The 27679-nt window shown below is 41.8% G+C and overlaps 1 long non-coding RNA gene across 1 annotated transcript; it reads right to left on the reverse strand.

Annotated features, from left to right (window-relative positions):
- Positions 1-6710: 6710 nt before the first annotated feature.
- Positions 6711-11222, reverse strand: LOC132206169 (uncharacterized). The gene is made up of 3 exons (XR_009442879.1): positions 10841-11222; positions 10140-10242; positions 6711-6908 (listed from the first exon to the last, which is right to left on the reverse strand). It is a non-coding gene; the product is annotated as an uncharacterized LOC132206169 (long non-coding RNA).
- Positions 11223-27679: the final 16457 nt, after the last annotated feature.

Raw genomic sequence — 27679 nt, forward strand, 5'->3', positions numbered from 1 at the left:
TTTAACATTGAGGAAGACTCAGCCTGGATCTTTTCCTTGAGATAATATATCATCTAACTAATTTGCTCAAGTGTTTTTGAAGGAGCAACACATGTTTGATTGAAAGCGAGGATGCAGTTGAGTACATGGACTCCCAAAAGGCTTTTGTTGCAATGACTCACAACAGGCTTGTGAGAAAAGTTGTGACGACATGGAACAGCAGGGAGAGCAGTAATGTGAATACAAAATTGTCTGAGGGATAGAAAACAAACGAAATGATTAATCACAATACTTCAGACTGGAGGAAGATTTGTAATGCTGTTTCCCAGGAATCTTATTGGAACCCCTGCTTTTCTTGAAATATACTCCTTAATCTAAGTTACCAGTGGACAGTTTCAAAGTTTGCAGATGATGCAAAACCATAAGGTTCTTGAATAGATTTTTACCTCTGGTTGTTCATGCTGTAATTGGTTCGCTCGCCAAGCTGGTTCGTTAGTTCGCAGATGTTTCATTATATAGAGACTTTGGGGAAGTTGGGTGTGTTTTCTTTTTCTTTTTGAGAGAAGGCTTAAAGGAGAATTGGTACATTTTCAGAATCACGAGGAACAGAGATGATATGGAGAATTGGTCCCTGCTTATAAAATGACTGAGAGTTTTACTGCACAGTTTTAAAGTTTTTTGCAAATGAAACAAATGCAATGTAAGAGAAGCTTTTGTGCAAAAGGTAGATGAAGTCCATAATGCACTGCCTGGGAAAAGTGGTCTGGTTCAATTGAAGTGTTTAAGAAAACATGCAGATTTTCTATTTAAATAAGCAATCTGTGTAGGGTTACAGGGATAAGGCAGTAGGTTAGCCCTGAGTTAAAATGTACAGAAAGGCAGTGTAGAGCCAAATGAGCTCCTGCATCATAATTCTGTTATTCTGAGGTTTGTTTATCCTTTCCTTGAGTTTTGCTTAGCCCCAGAAGCTGTTTATTTCCTTCTTTACACAGAGTTATGAGAGCATGGAATGCGTTGCCAGCAGCAGTAGTGGATGCAAGGTCATTGGGGTCATTTAAGAGACTACTAGACATGCATATGGTCACAGAAATTTGAGGGTGCATACATGAGGATCAATGGTCGGCACAACATCGTGGGCTGAAGGGCCTGTTCTGTGCTGTACTGTTCTATGTTCTATGTTCTATTACAGTTTCCATGAGTGGTTATGAGTGCTAATGGGAACTGCAGCTGCTGGAGAATTCAAGATAATGAAATGTGAGGCTGGATGAACACAGCAGGCCCAGCAGCATCTCAGGAGCACAAAAGCTGATGTTTCGGGCCTAGACCCTTCATCAGAGAGGGGGATGATGGAATAAATAGGGAGAGAGGGGGAGGCGGACCGAAGATGGAGAGAAAAGAAGATAGGTGGAGAGGAGAGTATTGGTGGGGAGGTAGGGAGGGGATAGGTCAGTCCAGGGAAGACGGACAGGTCAAGGAGGTGGGATGAGGTTAGTAGGTAGGAGATGGAGGTGCGGCTTGGGGTGGGAGGAAGGGCTGGGTGAGAGGAAGAACAGGTTAGGGAGGCAGAGACAGGTTGGACTGGTTTTGGGATGCAGTGGGTGGAGGGGAAGAGCTGGGCTGGTTTTGGGATGCGGTGGGGGAAGGAGAGATTTTGAAGCTGGTGAAGTCCACATTGATGACATTGGGCTGCAGGGTTCCCAAGCGGAATATGAGTTGCTGTTCCTGCACCCTTCGAGTGGCATCATTGTGGCACTGCAGGAGGCCCATGATAGACATGTCATCTAAGGAATGGGAGGGGGAGTGGAAATGGTTTGCGACTGGGAGGTGCCATGTCCATCATGGGCCTCCTGCAGTGCCACAATGATGCCACCCGAAGGTTGCAGGAACAGCAACTCGTATTCCACTTGGGAAACCTGCAGCCCAATGTCATCAATGTGGACTTCACCAGCTTCAAAATCTCCCCTTCCCCCACCGCATCCCAAAACCAGCCCAGTTTGTCCCTTCCCCCCACTGCACCACACAACCAGCCCAGCTCTTCCCCCTCCACCCCCTCCACCCACTGCATCCCAAAACCAGTCCAACCTGTCTCTGCCTCCCTAACTTGTTCTTCCTCTCACCCATCCCTTCCTCCCACCCCAAGCCGCACCTCCATCTCCTACCTACTAACCTCATCCCACCTCCTTGACCTGTCCGTCTTCCCTGGACTGACCTATCCCCTCCCTACCTCCCCACCTATCCTCTCCTCTCCACCTATCTTCTTTTCTCTCCATCTTCGGTCCGCCTCCCCCTCTCTATCTCTCTCCCTATTTATTCCAGAACCCTCACCCCATCCCCCTCTCTGATGAAGGGTCTAGGCCCGAAACGTCAGCTTTTGTGCTCCTGAGATGCTGCTGGGCCTGCTGTGTTCATCCAGCCTCACATTTTATTATCTTGGTTATGAGTGCCGCTTATTTATCAACAACAGAGGAAATTGTCATACAGTACTTTGATTAGCCAGAAATGCTAACAGCATGGCATTAATACTGAGATGACACCATGTGATGAGAGTTTGGGTTGGGCAGACCAGGGATTAGGTGGGGTTGAGAGTCCAGCTGTTAGAGAGCTGTAGAGGTTGGGTGGTTAAGTATATTCAAGGCTGAGAGTGACAAGTTATGTGGAAAGGGTTGGGAAGTGGTGTTCAGGATCATTAAATGAGCCATGGTCCTTTTTTGAATGGTGGAGCAGACTCGATGCAACGCCTCCCTGAACAACGCAGTTTGTTTGTTTGTTTGTTTGTTTGTTTGTTTTTCTACTCACTTTTATAATAAATTAAAATTCTTGCATCCCCTGCCTTGGGAAAAAAAAACACTTTTTTGAACAGCTGTTTTGAAGCACTGTACCTCTGATAACTTTGAATTAATCGGTAGTGTATGTAGCTCTGAAACTGTTTTTGAGGCATATTTAACCAACATTACTGTCCTATTTTGCTGTCCAATAAAGGTCTTCCTCAAATATCTATATTCAAAATCTGATGCTTCAAATTGTCATTGTCTTTTTATTTGGTTCCATGCAATTCCAATAATAGGAAGACGAGAAGTATAAGCAGGAGTAGCTGATTTGGCCCCTGAAGTTTGCTTAGCCACTCAACAAGATAATGGGTTGATCTGGTCCAGGCCACAATTCTCTTTGGTGCCAGTTTGTACCAGCCTTCAACTATCTCTATTTCAAAAATCTATCTGCCTCTTCTTTTGAATACTTAGTAATACTTTGATAACACTGAGATTTAGAATTCAATTCCCTACCCTCAGGGACAAGAAATTCCATCAAATCTCAGTATTAATGAGTGTCTCCTTATTTTGTAACTATGTCCCCTAGTTGGAGACTTCCCTACGTGTGGAATGAGTGGATACTTAACTTATGAAAACTGTTCAGAATCTTGTATGTTTTAATCAGATCATCTCTCGTTCGTCTAAACTGTCATGAATAAAGGCCTCTGATGAAGGGTCTAGGCCCGAAGCGTCGGCTTTTGTGCTCCTGAGATGCTGCTTGACCTGCTGTGTTCATCCAGCCTCACATTTTATTATCTTGGGAACTGCAGATGCTGGAGATTCCATTATCTCTTATCTATGAATAAAGGCCTAACTGTTGAATTGTTTTTAACAAATAAACGCCTTCTTCCCAGGAATCTCTTGAACTGCTTCCAATGCCAGTCCATCCTTTCTTAAATATGGACACCAGAACTGTAATAATGCCCAGTTGCAACTTCACCATCACTGTAAGTTAGAACAAGATTCTCGTATTTTTAAACTTCTACCACAGAGGCCACAGTTCCATTTGTCGTCTTAATTACTTGTTGTGCCTGCTTGTTAGTTTTGGGTTTCATGCACAAGAATACCCAATCCCTCTGTGCTGCATTTTTTTTGCAATTTCTCTCCGTTTGAATGAAAGTTTGCTTCTTGCGTTTTAGTAGAAAGAATCATGACATAACACTTCCATAAATTTCAAAATCCTCCTGTCAAGTTTTTGCCCACTTTCTGAACCTATCTACATCTTGCAGATTCCTGATGTCCTCATTGCAACATGCCTTACACCCATTTTCTTTCGTAAGCAAATTTGGATATATTACAGTGTGCGCCTTCCTCCCAAGTAAGTCATTTTGGTAAATAATTGAAGTCTACTTTGTAACACTCTGCTAGTAGCATCTTTGTAACCGGAAAAGACCCACTAATCCTGACTGCCTTGTGGTGTTAACCAATCTAACAAACCATGCAAATACTTTACCCCAATACTATGAACTCCTATATTACTGCAATAACCTTTCATGTGACACCTTAACAAGTGCTCTGGTAGCCTTAATTAAACCATCGGGAATATTACAGGTGAAATCTGAACCTAATCTACTCTGTACCTTTCCTTGTTGGTGTATTTAACCAGCTGTTGTAACAACAAGATGCTCAATTATAGTCAAAAAGGGATTTTGCCAACTCCCTATTGGTTACATTCTCTTGTGTATTAAATTTAGACAGTGTCAGGAAATGCTAATGTGTCAACTCAGTATCTGAGTGTTATTTAAAAAGGTTTGTGTCCATTCCTGGCATATTTCTTTTAAGGGGTTTGTGTAAACAAGTGTCAATAGAAGCATGGAGAAAGCAACAATGCAGCTTTCCAGCATAGGCTGATAATGAGGTAAATGCCTCCTGCTACATCTGTCAGTTATAAAAACAGAAAACGCAGTAAATATTCAGCGAGTTTGGCAGCATCAATGGAGAGAGAAACAGAGTTCATGTTTCCAATTTCTGACCTTTCTTCAGAACAAGATATTTATATTTGTTTGTTACTGTGTGGCAGCTCAGTGGTCAGTTTTTGTAAGAAGTCAGGTCAGGGGAAAGGTTATGCAGTTTGCCCGATAGCAACATTTGTATATGAGCCTCCACATTGCAGTTATTTGAGATTTGAATCCACACTTTCAAACAGTGACAAAATTTGTTGAGCTTTTTCACACTGTAACTTTGAATTTTTCTGGTATCTTTTTGTAAACACGAATTCATGGGATATGGATTTTGCTGGATGGGCCATCCTATCTTCGATGCCCTTAAGAAGATAGTGGTGGTGAGCTCTCACTTTGAACTGCTGCCACTTGCGCAAAGTTTTTGAGAAGATTTGCATCTCGGGTTGTGGATGAGGTTGTGAGTTGATCACTGAGCCAGTGTGTTTGATTGCAGACATTTTGTTAGCCCACTAGGTAACGTCATCAGTGCACCTCCGGTGAAGCGTTGATGTTCTGTCCCGTTTTTGTTATTTATGTGTCTTGGTTTGCTGGGGTGGTTGGCATCACTTGTGGTTCTGTTTCTCTGTGGTTTGTGTATCAGATTCAGTTCAATGTGATTTTTGAAGGAGTTCTGGTGGAATGCCACATCGCTGAGAATTCCCTGACATGTCTCTGTTTGGCTTTTGCTATTATGGTTGTGTTGTCCCTCCAACTAATGGCTAGTTGATGAAGAACACCAAGTAGCTGCCAAGAGACACGACCAGTTCTTGCTGGTCTCAATGCACGCAGACAAAGAAGGATATGAATTCAACCGGGCTAACACAAGCCAAACAGACGTGCCAGGGAATTCCTGGAGGCCTGGCATTCCAACTGGAACCTCATCAACAAACACATTGAACTGGAACCAATATACAAATCACTGAGAAACAGAACTGGAAGTGATGCTAACCATCCTCTGGCACCTCCCCTCCAGCCATAAATGATTTAAAAATTTGGGTGAGAGTCCCTGTAATTTCCTCCCTTGATTCCCACAACTGCCTGGGATGCAACTTAAGACCTGGGCATTTAAGCCTGTTAAAATCTCCACTACTGCCCTGCTGCTTTTATCACTCCACTCAAGAACTTGACGGTCCATCATCTTGAACTCTGCCCTTGCATAGTCCTCATCTCAAATGAAGGTAGATATGAAGCACTTACTTAATACTCAACTAAATCCTCCAGCTTTTGCACTGATTGCCCCCTTTGGTCCTTTTAATAGACCCTACTCTTTCTTTCCTTGGTTATTCTCTTCCCTTTGGTGTACTTGTCAGTTATCTTTGGATTCTCCCTAATCTTGCCTACCAGCATTTTCTAGTGCCCACTCTTTGCTGTTCTGATTGCTTTCTAAAGTTCCCCTTTGTACTTCCTATGCTCCTCCCTAGGGCTTTCGTTATTATCCTCACCTTGTACCTGTTATACATGTGTTACTTAATTTGTTCTCGGCAAGACAACTGCTAAAGTAAGATTAAACATATTGGTGCCTTACTGTGGAGGACATCTTGAACAAGCAGGTCCTTCAAACCATAAAGTCTAATACAGTGTGCTGTCATTTAAAGTCAGTGTTGCGTTCTGACAAATCATGAATTTTAAGGAAAATGGCATTCAGTCAAGTGTGACTTGCTATAGAAATCAGCGTTAAAGCAAAAGTTAGATTCCTGAGGCAAATTTTGCCCAGAGAATCTAATATAGACATTGAAGTACTATACCATACATTTTGTAGCAGGGTGCATTCCAAGCTGAAATAACTTGCAAAACAAATGACCCAATATAATGAGAATAGTGTAAGCCAGTAGCTCAGCAAGGCCAGTACTCAGCCAAGGAGTAGTAGGATAATGGGGAGAATAAATAAGGTCAGAAGTCGGGCAACACCAGGTTATAGTCCAACCGGTTTATTTGAAATCACAAGCTTTCAGAGCGTTGCTGCTTCGTCAGGTGTCCGCCCCAGTCCAACATTGGCACCTCCACATCGAGAATAATCAATGGAGCATTCTGTGTCGAAGATGAGACTTACGAATTTTGAGAAGATTTGTAGCTCAGGTTGAGTTTCTGGATGTGAAACAGGAGCAGCCATTCCAACACCCACAAATGAAGCTGCATTAGAACATTATTCCAACGAGCCATCACACACTGCAGCACAGAGGAACTACAAAGAGCAGAAGAAAATCACCTATTCAGCGTATTCAAAAAGAACGGGTACCCAATGAACACAGTCCGCAGATTTCTCGGCAACAAACCCAAACAAACAGACAAAACGGGCCCAGAAACCATAATCACTCTCCTGTACATCAAAGACATTTCCGAAATGACTGCCAGACTACTCGGACCTCTTGGCATCAGGGTAGCCCACAAACCCACCAACACACTAAAACAGCAGCTAATGAACTTAAAAGACCCTATACAGACAACAAGCAAAACGAACGTCATCTACAAAATACCTTGCAAGAACTGTGACAAACACTACATTGGACAAACAGGCAGAAAGCTAGCCACCAGGATACACGAACATCAACTAGCCACAAAACGACATGACCCACTGTCACTCATATCCTTACATACAGATGAGCAAGGACACCACTTTGATTGGGACAACACATCCATCCTAGGACAAGCCAAACAAAGACACGCACGAGAATTCCTAGAAGCATGGCATTCCAACCGGAACTCCATCAACAAACACATTGATTTGGAGCCAATCTACCCCCTGAGAAAAAGAATAGGAAATGACATCACCAACCCAAAGAAACCTAAACAGATAAATAGAAAGTGGGACATAACACCTGTGCTTCGTTGGAGGCTCACTGATGATGTTACCTAGAATGGTGACGAAACGTCTGAAAACGAACCTTCCAGCTCAGCGAGCAAACTCGCATCCAGGGACTTATGAAGGCTAGGGAGATAAGCTGTGGAGGGTGATAGTATTTTGGTGGAAGTCTGAAGTGATTAAAAGCGGAATTTTGCTTTGAAAAAGGAGATTCATAATTATTGTCATTCAGATAAAGTTGAGTGTCTTTCTGAACAAAGTTGCTGGCACTGCAGACAATTGGGAAGCGAAATTTATTGTTAATCAATTGCATGTTGAAATCAGCAGATCTTGCTGCAATTATGGAGCAATGATGAGGATGCCCTTGGGCTATTGTGTATGTGTTTGGTCATATTACCTAAAGATACATAGTTACCTTACAGGGATTGTAACAAAATATTAAAATAACAAAATATTAAAAACAAGAAGACTGGTCCTTATTATTCCAGGAATCGGTAGGAGAGGTTGACCAGAATGGATTTATAGATTGAGAAATAATCTTATTGAAATGTTGAAAATTCTTGCAGGGTTTAACAGGATGGATACCAAACCATTGCCTCCCTTGGCTGGAAAGTCCAGGGATCCAACTCAAAGTCAATACCTCAACATAAAGCAGATGCAAGGTTGGAATTGATAGGTTTTAGTACAGTAGATTTGAATGATAACCGTGTGCAACGGGAAAGTGGAGTTGATCTGGAAGTTCAGTCGTCACTTTGTCGAATGGCAGAATAAGCTCGGTGTTGTTTGTCTGCCCTAGGTTTCTAGCACCTATGGGCACAATACGCTAAAACTGCCCTAGGTTTTTAAAATTTTTTTATTATTTTTAAGTTTAAATGCATAACCCTTTGTTTCCAAAAGTGCAGAAAAGATTTAGTTATTCAGCTCAACCAAATAGGTTACGAATCCATGAGACTTATTGCTGTGTTACATCACTGACACACTAACTGGTTTTCCTGCAAGTTGTTAGATGTTAATAACATTCTTGGACAGAGTGTGAATGATTTACCTTTTAATTTTAACTTTAATTTTAGAGAGTGGAGATATGTTTTGCAATATGTTTCTTTGTTGTGTATTTGAATAGAGACATGATTATAGTTAGACTTTGCCTACAAAGTAATTTGTAAACCAAATTCAACCAACTATTAAATGTAGTTTTCAAAAATTTGAGTGAACAAAAGGTTTTTCATTGTCGTTTTGCATTGGCTGCAGCATGTGTTTGGTCTGAAACCGACAGCTGCTCTATGCTGGCAAGAATAGTTCAATTGTGTCGATGTAAATTGGCCATTGGCTACCCAAATGGGACTTGGCACAGGTGCTAGATCTGTACTCTAGATTAGTACACATATTTGAGATTGCTTCTGCTCACAATCACCTTCTCAGAACACTTTATAAAGTTTCTCAGAGATCTAAAGTGCCCTTCTGGATCCATTTGTAAAGTCTGACTAGATAGGGAAAACAGCATTGAGCTGAAATGGTATGTGACCTCCTCCCTGAGGGAGTCTTTCAACACTCATTCGTTGCAGCGAGTTGGTCATTAATTTTAAAAGTCATTCTTTTGCTTTTGATTCACAATTTAAGAAAGGAACATGAAGTCGCAACCTTAGTGCTTTTTATCATGTATCAGAAAAAGCTTTGGTTTACTCAAAAGTTATGGCATAAGTGTATGATTGGCACTGTGTGACAGTACTGTGTTTGTATCTCAGAAGGTGAAGTTTAGAACAAGTTGTCTTTTTAATGCATGCTGCCCCTTGAATGCCCTATAGCCTACTGCTTTTTACAAATAAACTTGTAGAGTTTATTATCTGTACTCTAAGAACATTATTGTAGGCTTGACCCAAATGCCCATCATTAACTGCCTGCTTAACAGTGCAAGAATTTTGAGTGCCTAATCTAAGTAATTTTGTTTTGGTTTTCCCATCTTGTCTGCTGTTTAATGAGCACTGATGCCCAATTACTTGGACAAAGGAGAAAACTGTCTTCTTTTAGCTGAAGTATGACTTGGCTGCTCAGAATTATTAAATTTATAGAGATGTACAGCACAGAAACAAACACTCTGGTCCAACTCGTCCATGCTGATCAGAAATCCTAAAGCAATCTAGTCCCATTTGCCAGTATTTGGGTCATATCCCTCTAAACTCTTCCAATTCATGTACCCAGCCAGATGCCTTTTTAAAATGTTGTAATTATACCAGCCTCTACCACCACCTCTGGCAGCTCATTCCATACATGCACCACTGTCTGCATGAAACAGTTGCCCCTTAGGTCCCTTTTTAAATCTTTCCCCTCTCACCTTTAAACCTATGCCCTCCTAGTTTTGGGCTCCCCTACCCGCATATTTACCCTATTCATGCCCCTCAAGATTTTCCCTATTCATGCCCCTCAAGATTTTATAAACCTCTGTGAGGTCACCCTTCAGCCTCTGACACTCCAGCCTATTCAGCCTTTCCCTATAGCTCAAATCCTCCAACCCTGGCAACATCTTTAAAAATCTTTCCTGCACCCTTTCAAGTTTAACAACATCCCCCCCCCTTTTGGTTAGGTCATTTTTGAATACTGTGTTCAATTCTGGGTTACCTTTACCAATGTCCTGAATGGCCGCAACGTGACTCCCAACTTTTCCGCTCAATGCAATGACCAACCCCTTCGGAATCTTAGATTGAATCATTTGTTTTACCTGCTGGAAATTCCAAAGTAGAATTATTTTTAGAACAGTAATTTGTAAGTTTTGGCTTCACAATTTTTATGCTTTGAACAAATAAAGAATCTGCATAGACTTATACTTCATATATATCGCTCCTTGTCTTGACAAAATGTTAGTTACATTATGTATATCGAATGCTCCACCTGCTGGTAAGAGATATATCTTAACCTTTCCCTTTAGCAATAGCTTAACTCGACGAACGCTATGGTTTCAGAAATGTCATTTTTAAAAATTTTTGACATTCAAGTGAAATACCAAACAATAATAATCTACATTCAAGAGAATGGATAAATCTCATCAAGGTAACTGCTGACCACATCGATCTGTATGAATACTCACTTGAAGAAATTAAATGCAGTTAGATCAGTAGGCCCACTTAATTATAACAACTAAATAAGGCCAGATGGGGAGATGAAACAATCTTTTATTACAAAATTTTCAAAGCTGCCCTCATAATTAAATGTTTTAAAATTTAGTGTTGACTTGGCCACTGTTCTGTGCATTTTCTCCAGAGCCCCCTCTTTTAATACATATTCGGGTTTGAAATTGTCACAGTAAATTAAGTTTTTCTTACCGTTTGTTCTTGGGATGTCAACATTTCTGACCAGGCCACCATTTATTGTCCATGCCTGTTGTCCCTGAGAAGGCACCTTTTAGATATAGGGGCACCCGCACTACTGTTAGGGGAAGAGTTAGAGGATTGTGACCCAGCAACAGTGAAGAAGCAGTGGCAGATCAGGATGAAATATATGGCTTAGACATGAACTTGGAAACTACATTGTTCCCATGGGTACCTGCTACCCTTATCATTCCAGGTAGAGCTTGGAGGATTTAGGTGCTGATGGAGAAGCCTTGGTGAATTGTAGCAGTATAGTTTTAGCAAAGATTTGTAGCTTGGGTTGTGGGAGAGGTGGCTTGTTTTCTTTCAGACGTTTGGTTAACATGCTAGGTAACATTGAAAGTGAGGCCTCCAATGAAGCGATGTTGTTCTACTGTTTTGTATTTATACTGTCCAGTCCATTATAGAGAGTAGTGTCATTTCTGGTTTTGACCCCATTCCCTCAAAATGCAGAACCAAAGTAGTTTACAAAATACCATGCAATGACTGCCACAAACATTACATCAGACAGACAGGAAGGAAACAAGCCTTCAGAATACACAAACGTCAGCAAGCAGCATAATGACACAATAAACTTTCCTTAATGTCAGTACACTCAGACAATGAAGGCTATCAGTTTAACTGGGGTAACGTGACCATAGTAGCCCAAGCGAACCATAGACATGCACGGGAATTCCTAGAGGCATGGTTCTCAACCCATAATGCAATCAACAAACATCTAGAATTGGACCCCATATACAAACCCATACAGAGCAAAACTGGAAGTGACACAACTCACCAGAACGGACCGGACAGTATAAATTCCAAGAGGAGTAGAACACCATCGTTTCATTTGGAGGCCTCACTGATGATGTTACCTAGCATGGTGATGAAACATCTGAATGAAAAGTATTGTAAGTTTTACAACACTCATGGACAAGGATGGGAGTGGTCCTAAAGGAAGAGTTCTAAACTGGGGGAAGGCCAACTATACCAAAATTCGGCAGGATCTGGGGAATGTAGATTGGGAGAAACTGTTTGAAGGTAAATCCACATTTGATATGTGGGAGGCTTTTGAAGAGAGGTTGATTAGTGTGCCGGAGAGACATGTTCCTGTGAAAATGAGGAATAAAAAAGGCAAGACTAGGGAACCATGGATGACAGGTGAAATTGTGAGACTAGCTAAGAGTAAAAAGGAAGCATACATGAGGAGCAGGTGACTGAAGACAGACGAAGCTTTGGAAGAATATGGGGAATGTAGAGCGAATCTGAAACGAGGGATTAAGAGGGCTAAGAAAGGGCATTGACATATTGTTAGCAAACATGGTTAAGGAAAATCCCAAAGCCTTTTATCCATATATAAAGAGCAAATGGGTAACTAGAGAAAGGGTTTGCCCACTTAAGGACAAAGAAGGAAAGTTTATGCGCTGAGTCAAAGAAAATGGGTAACATTCTTAACGAGTACTTTGCATCGGTATTCACCAAGGAGAGGGACATGACAGATGTTGAGGTTAGGGATAGATGTTTGCTTAGTCTAGGTCAAGGTGACATAAGGAAGGAGGAAGTGTTGGGTATCCTAAAAAGACATTAGGGTAGACGAGTCCCCTGGTCCAGATGGGATATATCCCAGGGTATTGAGGGAAGCGAGAGAGGAAATAGCCAGGCCTTAACAGATATCTTTACAGCATCCTTAGACACGGGTGAGGTCCCGGAGGACTGGAGACTTGCTAATGTTGTCCCCTTGTTTCAGAAGGGCAGCAAGGATAATCCAGGTAATTATCGACCGGTGAGCCTGACGTCAGTGGTTGGGAAACTGCTGGAGAAGATACTGAGGGATAGGATCTATTCCTATTTGGAAGAAAATGGGCTTATCAGTGATAGGCAACGTGGTTTTGTGCAGGGAAGGTCATGTCTTACCAACTTAATAGAATTCTTTGAGGACGTGACAAAATTGATTGAGGGAAAAGCTGTAGATGTCAAATGCATGGACTTCGGTAAGGCGTTTGATAAGGTTCCCCATGGCAGGCTGATGGAGAAAGTGAAGTCACATGGGGTCCAGCGTGTGCTAGCTAGATGGATAAAAAACTGGCTGGGCAACAGGAGACAGAGTAGTAGAAGGGAGTTACTCAAATTGGAGACCTGTGACCAGTGGTGTTCCACAGGGATCTGTGCTGGGACAACTGTTGTTTGTGATATAGGTAAATGACTTGGAGGAAGGTGTAAGTGGTCTGATCAGCAAGTTTGCTGATGACACTAAGATTGGTGGAGTAGCTGATAGTGAAGGGGGCTGTCAGAGATTACAGCAGAATATAGATAGACTGGAGAGTTTGGCAGATAAATGGCAGGAGTTCAATCCGGGCAAATGGCGAGGTGATGCATTTTGGAAGATCAAATTCAACGGCAAACTATACAGTAAATGGGAAAAGTCCGAGGGAAAATTGATGAACAGAGAGATCTGGGTGTTCAGGTCCATTGTTCCCTGAAGGTGACAACGCAGGTCAATAGGGTGGTCAAGAAGGCATATGGCATGCTTTCCTTCATCAGACGGGGTATTGAGTACAAGAGTTGGCAGGTCATGTTACAGCTGTATAAGACTTTGGTTCGACCACATTTGGAGTACTGAGTACAGTTCTGGTCGCCACATTACCAAAAGGATGTGGATGCTTTGGAGAGGGTGCAGAGGAGGTTCACCAGGATGTGGCCTGGTATGGAGGGTGCTAGCTATGAAGAGAGGTTGAATAGATTAGGATTATTTTCATTAGAAAGACGGAGCTTGAGGGGGGACCTGATTGAGGTCTACAAAATCATGAGGGGTATAGACAGGTTGGATAGCAAGAAGCTTTTTCCCAGGGTCAGGGACTCAATTACTAGGGGTCATGAGTTCAAAGTGAGAGGAAAAAAGTTTAAGGGAGATATGTGTGGAAGGTTCTTTACGCAGAGGGTGGTGGATGCCTGGAATGCGTTGCCAACGGAAGTGGTAGACGCAGACACGTTAGTGTCTTTTAAGATATATTTGGACAGGTACATGGATGGGCAGGGAGCAAATGGACACAGACCCTTAGAAAAAAGATGACAGGTTAGACAGAGGATCTTGATTGGCGCAGGCTTGGAGGGCCAAAGGGCCTGTTCCTGTGCTGTAATTTTCTTTGTTCTTTGAAAACCAGCCAGCTCGGCGAGCAAGTCAACAACCTGCTGTAGCAATGTAGCTTGTTGGTGGTATGCACCACTGCCACTCCACTGATGGAGGAAATGAATCTGGAAGATGATGCAAATCAGGCAGGTTACTTTGACCTCAATGACCTTGTCATCCTAAGTGGTGTTAGAGCTGAACTTATTCTGGCAAGTGAAAATATTTCATCAGACTCCTGCCTTGTACTTTGTAGATCATTAGACGCTTACTGCGAACACAAGCTAAATGCTGTCTGCAGAGTTCCTAGTCTCTAACTTGCTCTTATACAGATAACCCTGTTTGAGTTTCTGGTGAATGGTAAAATCCAGGATTCTGATTGTGAAATGGAGAGATATCAGATGGGTCACCAAAATGTAGGACACCTGATTCTGTATGCTGTGACAGTAGGAATAGAACTAAAACTATAATTCAATTTCTATATAGCAACCTCTCACTGCATGGGCAACTATAATAAGTGGCCAGCTAGACCTTTTCCTAATCCACATTTAGTAGCTACTTATGTAGACAAGTCTGGGGACTCCTGAAATTGTACATTATATCTGATAAACAAGAACCATTTCATTGGACTTGTCAGTGTATTCTTTCTTATTTGTATAAGAAAGTCATGCTTATATTGCTCAACCTCAGGGTGAACTAAAGCAATTAATTGCCAAATTCTAAAAATGATTCATTGTGACGTGGACATCTGTGGCAAGTGTCTTATTTATCTCCTATGTGGAGTTTCCCTGAGAAGGTGTTACACCACTGTAAAGCACAGCATCATCCGCTAAAATTGCTTTTGGAAATGACAGAATATTGTCACTGGCTTAATGTACAAGAGTTATATATGTTGAGCTCAGAATGCATAGTGCACTGGTGGTAATGGTGAGCTCAAGTGCCTGTTGAACATATCCTTCTAACTGGTGGAGGAGACACAGAATAAATGCTAGCAACTTACTTCAGGGCACCTGATAGATGATGGACACTGCAGATATAGTATGCCGAGGTGGATGTTCAAGCTGTCAGATTGGATGCAGATCAAGTGGATTATTTTATCTCAGGAATAACATGCTTAATTAATTTGAGTTCAACCCGATGCTTTGATCATTTCTTTGACAGGTCAGGCATCTGTTCTACCTTTTACAGAGCAGCAGATGACTTCAAAGGCTTTAATATATTCCACTCTGAAGACTTTTCTTTTGACAGTTATGCAATGGAATCTCAAATATTAATGCTCGACTGTCTAACTCCAAACTCTGCTCTTCGGTTCAACTCAACAGGGATTATTGAAATAGCTGTTTTATGAACAACTACAATGATGGTTTTTATTTTGAAAGGGCTTTGAATTGCTTTTTGTTTGTTTTGATATTTTAATAAGCACTCCCAAGACTTACCATTGTTATTCTATGATGCATAAGTCATGTCTATAGTGAAAATTTGGTGATTGGGAATGGAGAGGACACAAGGGATTGAGAGGATATATTAGTCAGCCAAGGTATAAAAGCTAGGGTGCCTAACGTTCATATACGGTTAGGCTGATATCCTCATCTAACCTGGCCACCTTTTGCATTTACCTGTCATTGTTTCTATTTCAAAGCTGTTTCCTGTGGAATAGTCCCAACACCAGCCTGTTGCTGCCACAGAACAGAAAATAGTATGGAGGGACAGGCAAGTTGCGGGATCCCAATTTCTCAAATCTCCTGACTCATGACTCTTGCTTCTAGGAGAGAAACCTGGCTAATAACTTCAACAAAGACTGATTTAAAAATAAGTGATCCCAGACCCGAAATATTGACTCTGATTTTCTCTTCACAGATGCTGCAGATCCGCTGAGCTTTTCCAGCAACTCCTGTTTTTGTACATGAAAGTAAAAGCCCATCTACCCTGTCAGGTGGGCATAAAACATCGCATGGTAGTAGTTTGAAGAAAAACAGGGGAGTTATCCCCAGTGTCCCAGTTAATATTTGTTCTTCAGTTTAAATAAAAGAAACAGATTTTCTGGGCATTTGCTACATTGTTATTTGTGGGAGAATTTATGGACAGTGAAACAGATAATACTTGAGGTCCAGGAAACTTCTTCATAATGGGAAAACTGCTCTTCTTGAAATTCATCCATGAGAGGATTTCCCAAGGTGGAGAGTGGAAATGCTTTAAAGATTATTCTCCAAAGCATCTCCTGAGGAGATCAAACATCCCCTTAACTCATGGGATTCTCAGGTTTATTCAGAAAGCCACAAAACTTAGAGAGAGATTTTGTGAAGACTCAGAGTGGTGAAGTAAAGGCATCTGACACAGCATACAAACCTCCAAGCACCTAAGCAGTTAGACCTTTGAAGCACCACTTGCCCTCGATGTGGTACGGTGTGTTTTGGAATTTCTCAGCTGTCTCAAAACCAAACCAGGATGACTGACTGTCTAAGACGTGCCTTATAAATTATAGATAATGTGAACTGCAGGTACTGGAGAATCCAAGATAACAAAGTGTATAGCTGGATGACCACAGCAGGCCCAGCAGCATCTCAGGAGCACAAAAGCTGACGTTTCGGGCCTAGAACCTTCGTCAGAGAGGGGGATGGGGAGAGGGAACTGGAATAAGTAGGGAGAGAGGGGGAGGCGGAGTGAAGATGGAGAGTAAACAAGATAGGTGGAGAGGAGAGTATAGGTGAGGAGGTAGGGCGGGGATAGATCAGTCTAGGGAAGATGGACAGGTCAAGGAGGCGGGATGAGGTGGAAGGTAGGAAATGGGAGTGCGGTTTGAGGTGGGAGGAAGGGATGGGTGAGAGGAAGAACAGGTTAAGGAAGCAGAGACAGGCTGGGCTGGTTTTGGGATGCAGTGGGGGAAGGGGAGATTTTGAAGCTGGTGAAGTCCACATTGATACCATTGGGCTGCAGGGTTCCCAGGTGGAATATGAGTTGCTGTTCTTGCAACCTTCGGTTGGCATCATTGTGGCACTGCAGGAGGCCCATGATGGACATTTCGTCTGAGGAATGGGAGGGGGAGCTGAAATGGTTCGCGACTGGGAGGTGCGAGTGGAGGTGTTCTGCAAAGTGGTCCCCAAGTCTCCGCTTGGTTTCCCCAATGTAGAGGAAGCCACACCGGGTACAGTGGATACAATATACCACATTGGCAGATGTGCAGGTGAACATCTTGATATGAAAGGTCATCTTGGGGCCTGGGATAGGGGTGAGGGAGGTGGTGTGGGGGCAAGTGTAGCACTTCCTGCGGTTGCAGGGGAAGGTGCCGGGTGTGGAGGGGAGTGTGGAGAGGACAAGGGAGCCGTGGAGAGAGTGGTCTCTCTGGAAGGCAGACAAGGGTGGGGATGGAAAAATGTCTTGGGTGGTGATGTCGGATTGTAGATGGCGCAAGTGTCGGAGGATGATACGTTGTATCCGGAGGTTGGTGGCATGGTATGTGAGAACGAGGGGGATCCTCTGGGGGCGGTTGTGGCGGGGGCAGGGTGTGAGGGATATGTTGCGGGAAATGCGGGAGACGCGATCAAGGGCGTTCCTGACCACTGCGGGGGGGAAAGTTGCAGTCCTTGAAGAACGTGGATATCTGGGATGTGCGGGAGTGGAATGCCTCATCTGGGAGCAGATGCGGCGGAGGCAGGGGAATAGGGGATAGAATTTTTGCTGGAGGGTGGGTGGGAGGAGGTGTATTCGAGGTAGCTGTGGGAGTCAGTGGGCTTGAAATGGACATCAGTTCCTAGCTGGTTACCTGAGACGGAGACTGAGAGGTCCAGGAAGGTGAGGGATGTGTTGGAGATGACTTCAAAATCTCCCCTTCCCCCACTGCATCCCAAAACCAGCCCAGTTCTTCCCCGCCCCCACTGCATCACAAAAACCAGGCTAGCTCGTCCCCTCCCCCTACTGCATCCCAAAACCAGCCCAGCCTGTCTCTGCTTCCCTAACCTGTTCTTCCTCTCACCATCCCTTCCTCCCACCTCAAGCCGCACCTCCATTTCCTACCTTCCACCTCATCCCGCCTCCTTGACCTGTCCATCTTCCCTGGACTGACCTATCCCCTCCCTACCTCCTCACCTATACTCTCCTCTCCACTTATCTTGTTTTCTCTCCATCTTCAGTCTGCCTCCCCTTCTGTCCCTATTTATTCCAGTTCCCTCTCCCCATCCCCTTCTCTGATGAAGGGTCTAGGCCCGAAACGTCAGCTTTTGTGCTCCTGAGATGCTGCTTGGCCAGCTGTGTTCATCCAGCTCCACACTTTGTTATCCTAATGAAGAGTGTTGCCTTCTAGAGAACAATTAACAGAAGGAAATTGAAATGAAATGAATTTAAAACTGCATGAATGTAACTCATAGTGTATTTTTTTGTTGAAAATCAGGCATCTGTGCAATTCAGTAATTTATTGCTTAATATTTCTTAACAGGAAACAAGAGTCTATAGATGAGACCAATTTGTTGACGATGAAGCTCGCATTGTTTTAACCACTTGGTAAGTTGGACTTTATATGCAATCTCTCAGTATTGATTGTGTAACAGTACATGGAATAATTATAGATTTTCAAAAAGTGTGAAGCTGGATGAACACAGCAGGCCAAGCAGCATCTTAGGAGCACAAAAGCTGACGTTTCAGGCCTAGACCCTTCTTCAGTTAGGGGGCTGGGGAGAGGATTCTGAAATAAATGGGGAGAGAGGGGGAGGCTGACCGAAGATGGATAGAGGAGAGAATAGGTGGAGAGGAGAGTATAGGTGGGGAGGAGGTAGGTCAGCCAGGGGAGGACGGACAGGTCAAGAGGCGGGATGAGGTTGGTAGGTGGGAAATGGAGGTGCGGCTTGAGGTGGGAGGAGGGGATAGGTGAGAGGAAGAACAGGTTAGGGAGGCGGGGACAAGCTGGGTTGGCTTTGGGATGCAGTGGGGGGAGGGGACGAGCTGGGCTGGTTTTGGGATGCAGTGGGGGAGGGGGAGATTTTGAAGCTTGTGTAGTCCACATTGGGCCGCAGGGTTCCCAAGCGGAATATGAGTTGCTGTTCCTGCAACCTTCGGGTAGCATCATTGTGGCACTGCAGGAGACCCATGATAGACATGTTGTCTAAGGAATGGGAGGGTGAGTTAAAATGGTTTGGAACTGGGAGGTGTAGTTGTTTGTTGCGAACCCAGCGGATGTGTTCTGCAAAACAGTCCCCAAGCCTCCGCTTGGTTTCCCCAATGTAGAGTAAGCCACACCGGGTACAGTGGATACAGTATATTACATTGGCAGATGTGCAGGTGAACCTCTGCTTAATATGGAAAGTCATCTTGGGGCCTGGGATGGGGGTGAGGGAGGAGGTGTGGGGACAAGTGTAGCATATCCTGCGGTTGCAGGGGAAGGTGCCGGGTGTGGTGGGGTTAGAGGGGAGTGTGGAGCGGACAAGGGAGTCACGGAGAGAGTGGGCTCTCCGGAAGGCAGACAAAGTTGGGGATGGAAAAATGTCTTGGGTGGTGGGGCACTTGTTTGTTTAGGTTGCTTTTGGATACAGTACAAACTTGGATCTACTACTGTGATGTAAGCTATATATCCTCAGTATTTATGTACAGTATTTAAAATCCAGCATTTAACTTCTTAAAAGGCTCATTGTCTACTTTGATATACATAAACTGATCAGCCATTCTTTATTTGTGGTGGTATTGGAGACACAGAAGGACCTGGGGAGAATTTCTTTGTGAACAGGACTATGTGAGATAAGATCCCTTGGGTGAGAAATGAGAGGCAACAGTTTGTATTTAAATGTTAATGACTTCACAAATGGTTTAGAACCAATGAATTTGTTCTTTTCAGAGTGTCAGTCCATAAAGTATTAGAGCAGAAGTGGGCCATTCAGCTCAGCAAACTTGCTCCACCATTCAGTGAGATCATGGCTGATCTGATCATCCTCCGCTCTACTTCCCTGTTAGCATTTGATTCCTTTTACGGGTTAAAAATCTATGTCTCAGTCTTGAATCCACTTAACGACCCAGCCTCGACCAGCCATCTGTGGTAAAGAAAACCACTACACAATGGAGGAGAAAAATCCTACTCATCTCTGTCAAAGCTATCACCCCACTACCCCAGCCCTGCCCCATCATTCCACTTCATTCTGGTCCTCACTCCTGCTCTGTTCCACAGTCTGTGGTACAACTTCAGAATCCCTTTCCTTACATTCTCCATAGTTATTATCAACTTTCATCAAAGCCCCCTTCTGTTATTTTGGCAAAGTCACTGTCAAATTCACAAATACAGCTAACAGGTTAGAAAGTTGCACAAGCAATAAATGATGAATAGATCAAACAGTTTTGATGATGGTGGTCCTAACTGCAACCTGGAAAAAAAATTCCAAAAGTGGTCTAACCAATGTCTTGTGCAGCCGCAACATGACTTCCCAACTCCTATACTCAATGCACTGACCACGAAGGACAAGCATACCAAAAACCTCCTTCATTATCCTGTCTACCTGTGACTCCACTTTCAGGGACCTATGAACCTGCACTCCAAGGTTTTTGTTCAACAGCAGTTCCCAGGACCTTACTAATAAGTGTATAAGTCCTGCCCTGATTTGCCTTTCCAAAATGCAATACCTCATATTTATCTGAATTAGATTACATCAGCCACTCCTTGGCCCATTGGCCCATCTGATCAAGATCCCGTTGTACTCTGAGGTAACCTTTGTCGCTGTCCCCTACATCACCATTTTTGGTATCATTTGCAAACTTACTAATGATCCCTCCAATGTTTGCATCCAAGTCATTTATATAAATGATAAAAAGCACTGGGCCCAGCACTAATCCTTGTAGCACACCGCAGGCCACAAGCCTCCAGACTGAAAGGCAACCTTCCACCACCTCCCTCACCTCCTTCGAGCCAATTCTGTATCCAAGTAGCTAGTTCTCCCTGTGTTCCGCGTGATCTAATCTTGCTAACTGGTCTATTTGAGGAACCTTGTCAGACACCTTACTGAAGTCCGTGTAGATCACACTCACCACTCTGCCCTCATCAATCCTTTTTGTTACTTCTTCAAAAAACTCAAACAAGTTAGTGAATCATGATTTCCCATGCACAAAACCATGTTGACTATCCCTGATCTGTCCTTGCCTTTCCAAATGCATGTAAATACTGTTCCTCAGATTTCCTCCTGGAGCATGCTCACCACTGATCTTGGGCTCACTAAGTCTACAGTTCCCTGGCTATTCCTTGGCACCATTCACTAGTGACATCATGTTAGCTAACCTCCAGTCTTCTGGCACCTCATCTGTCTGGTGCTGGTGACGACGCACATGTATCTTAGCAAGGGGACCGACAATCACTTCCCTGGCTTCCCATAGAGCTCTAGGATACATCTGATGAGATCCTGCGGATTTATCCACCTTTATGCGTTTTAAGACATCAGGCAGCTCCACACTGTAATATGGACATTTTTCAAGATGTCATAATTTATTTCCGCACATTCTCTATTTTCCGCATCCTTCTCCACAGTAAACACTGACGCAAAATGCTTGTTTAGTATCTTCCCCATCTGCTGTGGTTCCACACATAGGCAGTCTCGCTAATCTTTAAGGGGCCCTACTCTGTCCCTACTTACTCTTTTGTCCTTAATATATTTGCAGAATCCCTGTTGATTCTCCTTAACCCTATTTGCCAAAGCCATCTCATGTCACCTTTTTGTCATCCCTGATTTCCATCTTAAGTATACAGTTACTGCCATTTTACTCCACTAGGGATTCACTGCTGTCTGTAACCTGACATATGCTTCCTTCCTTTTCTTGATGAAAACATCAATTTCTCTAGTCATCCAGTTTTCCCTACACCTACCAGCCTTCTCCTTCACCCTAACAAGAACGTACTGTCTCTGGACTCTCGTTATCCCATTTTCCAGCCTTTTCTTTGCCTGTGAATGCCTGTCCTCAATCAGCTTTTGAAAGTTCTAGCCTAATAGCATCAAAGTTAGCCTACCTTCAATTTAGAACTTTAAAACTTTTTGATCCGGCCTATCCTTTGTCATCACTATTTTGAAACTAATAGAATTATGGTCACTGGCCCCAAAATGCAACCCCACTGACACCTCAATCACCTGCTTTGCCTCATTTCCCAAGAGTAGGTCAAATTTTGCATCTTCTCTAGTAGGAACATCCACTTAGTGAATCAGAAAATTTCCTTGTACACCCTTAACAAATTCCTCTGCATTCGAACCCATAATACTGTGGCAGTCCTAGTCTAAGATTGGAGAGTTAAAATCCCCTACTACAACTGCACTGAGTTCTACTTACAAATTTATTTCTTCTCAATTTCCCACTGATTATTGGGGGGGGTCTATAGTACAATCCCAATAACGTGATCATCCCTTTCTTATTTCTCAGTTCCACCCAAATAACTTGCCTGGACATATTCCTTGGAATGTCATTCCTAAGTATAGCCATAATGTTATCCCTCATCAAAAATGCCACTCTTCACCACACCCCCTGTCCTTTGTTTAGCATCTGTACCCTGGACCATTAAGCTGCCAGTTTGGTCCAACCCTGAGTTACGTCTCTGTAACCACTAAGATATCCCAGTCCCATGTTCCCAACCATGCTCTAAGTTCACTTGCCTTTTTAAGTTCATGTGCCTTTTTTAAGCTTAAATGAGTTTACAAATAAATTTTATCATAATGATATGAGCACGGTTAGAAGAACATTTGACAAGGCTCTTTTAGTTGAATAGATAGTAAGGCTGGATTCTCACCTTCTTTTCCTAAGTATCGGGTCAAGCATATATTAAGTGTTGACTAAATACTGCCTCTCTGAGAGCTCGTTGAATCACCTGCTTATTGAGACCTGACAGGCAATGTGCAGGGCTAGAACCTCACTATACCAGGCACCTCAAATCTGATTGACTGGCACCTTCTGGTGACCCAGTATATCTGAGGTTGACCGCTTCTGGGTCCTATGGATCACCATTCGACGACTACTCAGGATGGGATCCAGTGGTGAGTAGGTTACTTTTTAAAATCTTCCAGCATGGGGACCCTTGGCAAGAGAGTGGCCAGAACCAGGGGCAAGCCAGTGATTTTTAAGAGGCTACCTCTGCAATGACCCAAAAGATGAGTAATTAGCACTTCAGGTCTTCATTGCTGGCCTGTAAAGAAAGACCCCGATGAACCATCATGCCCAGTATTTCATTGCAGAGGTGTCAAGAAGGGTGTGAGCTTCACCCAATGCCAAACACACCCTTTTTGCCTCATCCAGGGAGGGAAAAACCTCTGCATTTAAATGTCTTTTGAAGTCCACTCATTGATCATGAAAGGAAATAGAGCTACTTTAATTTTTACTCTTTCTTTGCCATTATTAAAACTTCTAAGAAGAATTTGGTTATTAATTTCAAGATAACCAACAGTGGAGACATTATTTGAAATACTACTTTTGTTTTCTTTCGTTATCTCCTTAACTACACAATTATGCATTGAACACCTAAATCAAGGTGACAACTTTGGAAAGTAACCTGTGTAATTGACAATAGGTCAGAAAGAATCTTAACAATTATTTTTATAATTGATATTTGATGTGGCTAGAGCAGGTTTTTGAGACCACTGTCTCTTGTTCAATATGTTTTCAATTTTCTTTATAGGTCCATCTGCTCTGTATAAAGAGGATGTTGTCTGGTCTTGTTAGTCTCACACTTCATAGATTTGATTATAAAGTTCCATATCATTGCACAATTCTCATTTGAAAGTCTCATTTTCCCATATTTGTGGGACTTCAACTTTTTCTGTAAAGTCTGACTTGAGAAATAGTTCAAATTGTAATTTGTTTTATGCAGTCTGCTTGAGTGAGTAAATCTGGTAAAAATGTCAATTTTTTTTAGTGTCTGAGGTTAAACTTAGATTCAAAATTTCTTTAAAACTACTTTGAAATTGTTAACACTGTCTTGTCCCCATCCTCCCAACTAAGACCGGTAAGTTACTCCTTTGTTTGGATGCGTGCATGTTGCTGTATAAAATACAACACTTTCAGCAGATTGTCATATTTAATGCTCAGATAAAATTGCTGAGTCATTTCATGGCTTGTGAAACATACTCAGATCTGCAGCGTATGGATTTGAATTAGCTTTGAAGCTCATTGGGAAGTGTTCCATTTCAACCAAGTTCAGATCTGGCATTTTACCAGATAAACTTTTTGATCAGTTTACATCAATGTAGTCTGACAGGTTTCTTTCCGTGGTCACCAGCTAGGTCCGCTTTTACCAAGTAATAAGGTTTAGAAGCTTTAATCAGTACCCCCTGCAAGTTTCAGCAGTGAGTATTCAAACATTATTGGTGATGAGAGGGAATAAACCTGTGACTGTTGTTGCAACAGCTGATCTGTTCCCTCTACTCCAAGGGCTATTTATGGCAGATTTAGCTGGTATCAGAGCTCAGTTGTTCAGTCCATAAATGGATGGCCTTACGTGTCATTGCCACACCTCAATTGGCCCTGAATCTTCTGAGGCTAAACTAACTCCATAGGCTCTATCTGAGGAACTGCCTGCTTTAAGAGTGGTGTACGATGGATAGATAGTTGTGCAGAAACTCGTGTGTAACTGCAGCAGTGTAGTCTTTGCTTCAGCATAAGTTTTTTTTTGAAGTTTGTCCTTTTGGCATGGGAATCTCATTGGAAATACTGAATGTTGACAAAGGATACAATTGACATGTCCTTGAAATAATAGTATAGGAAATGCTTGGAATCTTTTGACTACAGATACAACTTGCACATTTTGCTACAACATTGGTTTATTTTAGTATTGGCATACTAATATTTTGGGCGATCATTTTAGCTTTAAGTGCCACTTTATTTTGCTTTAAGGCTGAAAACATTTGAAGTACGTAATCTCTTAAAAGATATTTGTTGAGATTATTTTTTGGAGGCTCTGGATTGAATTAACCTGAAGTTTTAAATTTACACCAAACTCTCTTTGAAGAGGAACTTGCCCTTCCACTGAAGTAAGTAGGATGTTTTTCAATTGAAGTAATAAGGAAATTTAAACAGCTGTTTCATTGAGGATGTTACTTGATGCTGAACAATTTTTGTTTACCAATATGTGTGTGTCTGTCAGTGTTGGTCATGTGATGGCCTAGGTTCGTTATCTTTGCTTTCAAGAGAGAGAATTGTACATATTCTGCAATGCAGAGACCATTGTTTCAAAAAGGAAATAGTTAGTTAGATTAATTCATTTTTTAAAAATGTGCATTGAGACTTAAAGATATTTGGAGGAATAGATTTAAGTTGGTAACTGCATTGACAAAATCAACCACGTCAGACAATATCTTGGATTCAAATGCTTCAAATTAAAGTGGGGCTTTTGAAATGAAACTACATTCATAGTCTGTAACTGTTTGTTTACTTATGTGGCAAAATGGAGTTATTTAAATTTACGGGAATTAAATGTATATAGTGGCTGGTTTTGAATACAATAGGACTCTTGCTGTATATTAGTAATGAGGTCTCAATGGCCTTCATGCATTTTCAATTAAACTACAATTTCTTTTCAAGTAGTCTTAGATATTCAGTTAAGAAGAACAACCATTTTCACATTGGAACTTGAATCAATACATTTTAATATTCTCAATCCAGTAACTGAGTTATTGTAATGAGAACAGACATGTAGGATAGGCATTGGTTTTGGATTGTACAGTCACAATGGGTCAAGTAGCTAACTTGTGCTGCAAATCACTGCTTCCTTTGCATAATGTTCAGTCGTGCGGCAAATTTATAATTAGATACAGCAATTAGTTATTCCCCTTCTCAATACTCTTCATAGTCGCTAAAATAATAATGAATATTACAAATATCCTAGAAAATTGACTAGTCATTTATCAGCTGCAGGAAAGCTCTCTTCTTCCATGCTGGAGTGGTGCATTTCTGTGAATAACTTGGGGTATTTATTCAAGAATTTGCATTTTTTTAACCAGCATTTCTCATGGACATGACCTAATAATATTATCTTTGTGTTTTTTTCATCTTGGTCATATTTCACTCACCATTTGTTGAAAGTTGGCATCGGCGTTGAACCTCTTATTTTTCCATCCCATCCCTATTCTCTCCAATTTTTTGATGTATTACAATGAGAAAGTACGTATCAGTTAAATAATTGCATTTTGAGATTGGAGCAAACACATTGATTCTTCAATTTTAGCAGACTTCCTGTGTGTAGTTATTAGCATTTGTATTTCAGGTGGGTGTCTGTTTGGTCTCTATATCCCACAGAGATGGTTTGGACTTTATAGATAATCAATATTCTCAGTAGTGACATAACTGAACACATCTTAATCCTGAAGTGAGGGGAAGAAAGTGCATTGTGTGCTGATGCCATATTTTGGAAAAATGTATGCAGTACAAGCTGATAATCTTATTTTTGTACAAAATTAATTTTTAGGATCAAGTGTAAAATAAATAAAATGAATATCAATCAAAATAACAAGAATTTTCTTATAGAACTTTAAGCTTCTAATTAATAATCATTCAATAATGAACTATGTCCTCAAGGTCCTGGAAATCTAAGTTATTGTAAATGCAAGGTTGTGCACAAAGTAATTTAGTATAGATCCTTTATTCCAAGCCTTTAATTAAAAGTACCATTCTTTGGAATTTGTCTTTTATCTTTTCGTATGTTTATTCTGTTGTTAGCTAACCCTATATTAAGTATAAGTTTAATAATATCAAAATACATTTAATTGAGATGGTTTTGTCTTGTTTTTGTCAGAGGCACTTGAGGTTTTAAAAAAGGTAACTTCCCTTGTAAATTAGCTTCCCTCCCCAAACATTTTAACATTACCAATATTTTCTGAAGAGTTTCACTGATATTTGTATATTAAAGTGAAGAAATAGAACTTGAATACATTGCTGAAAATATAATTGATCACTGTGAGTCTCTGACTATTTGCTTCACTGATCAATCCAAAAAAGTTTATGGTCTTGAATTGCTGTTTTTAGAGTTCCCTGGGTACCATAAATTGTTGAAACAATGTACCTAATATCTGTATGTAAAAAGGTTACCCCTGTGGAGTTTCTAAACAGAATGTGGTGACATTACAACTAAAGTCTGATGACAACTTGCACAGCATTGACTCAGAAATTAAAACAAACCTGTTCAAAAGTACATCAAACAAATGTGTTTGGATGAAATTTTGTCACAGGAGGCACCTTTCCAAAGAATGAGCAGTTCCTGTTTTTTCCCTCTTTCCACCACCCCTGCCTTTTCATTTTGACATCCAGTACAGACTTGTTGCAATTAGGTGTCACCTTGGACCATGTGATTTGCATCAATCACAACATTTGTGTGCCTCTCACTTCGTGTAATCATTAAACAATTAACTAGAAATATGGTTGACATGTTACATAGCGATGCTCTGTGTCATCGGTCAGGAAATATCCATGTGACAGCTGGCATCCAGACATTTAGACTTGTGTCATTCCTCAGCCATGTGGTGCTATGTATTTAACTGATTCTTTCTGCATTAAGACTTTTGAAATGGGCCACCTGCCTTTTGATATAGCAGGTTTTCATTCATTTACACTCAAGCATGCAGAAGTTGATTTATTTGGACTTGGAAGATGAACATTTATGATTGGATAGCATTAATCAAGATAGATTTACTTTTTAAAAAATAATTATTGATAAATGCTGCAGTTCTGAGAGCATTGGCCATCCTTTTCCTGTTTTG

The sequence above is a fragment of the Stegostoma tigrinum genome, chromosome 2 (genome assembly GCF_030684315.1).
Source record: "Stegostoma tigrinum isolate sSteTig4 chromosome 2, sSteTig4.hap1, whole genome shotgun sequence".
Taxonomy (NCBI): domain Eukaryota; kingdom Metazoa; phylum Chordata; class Chondrichthyes; order Orectolobiformes; family Stegostomatidae; genus Stegostoma; species Stegostoma tigrinum.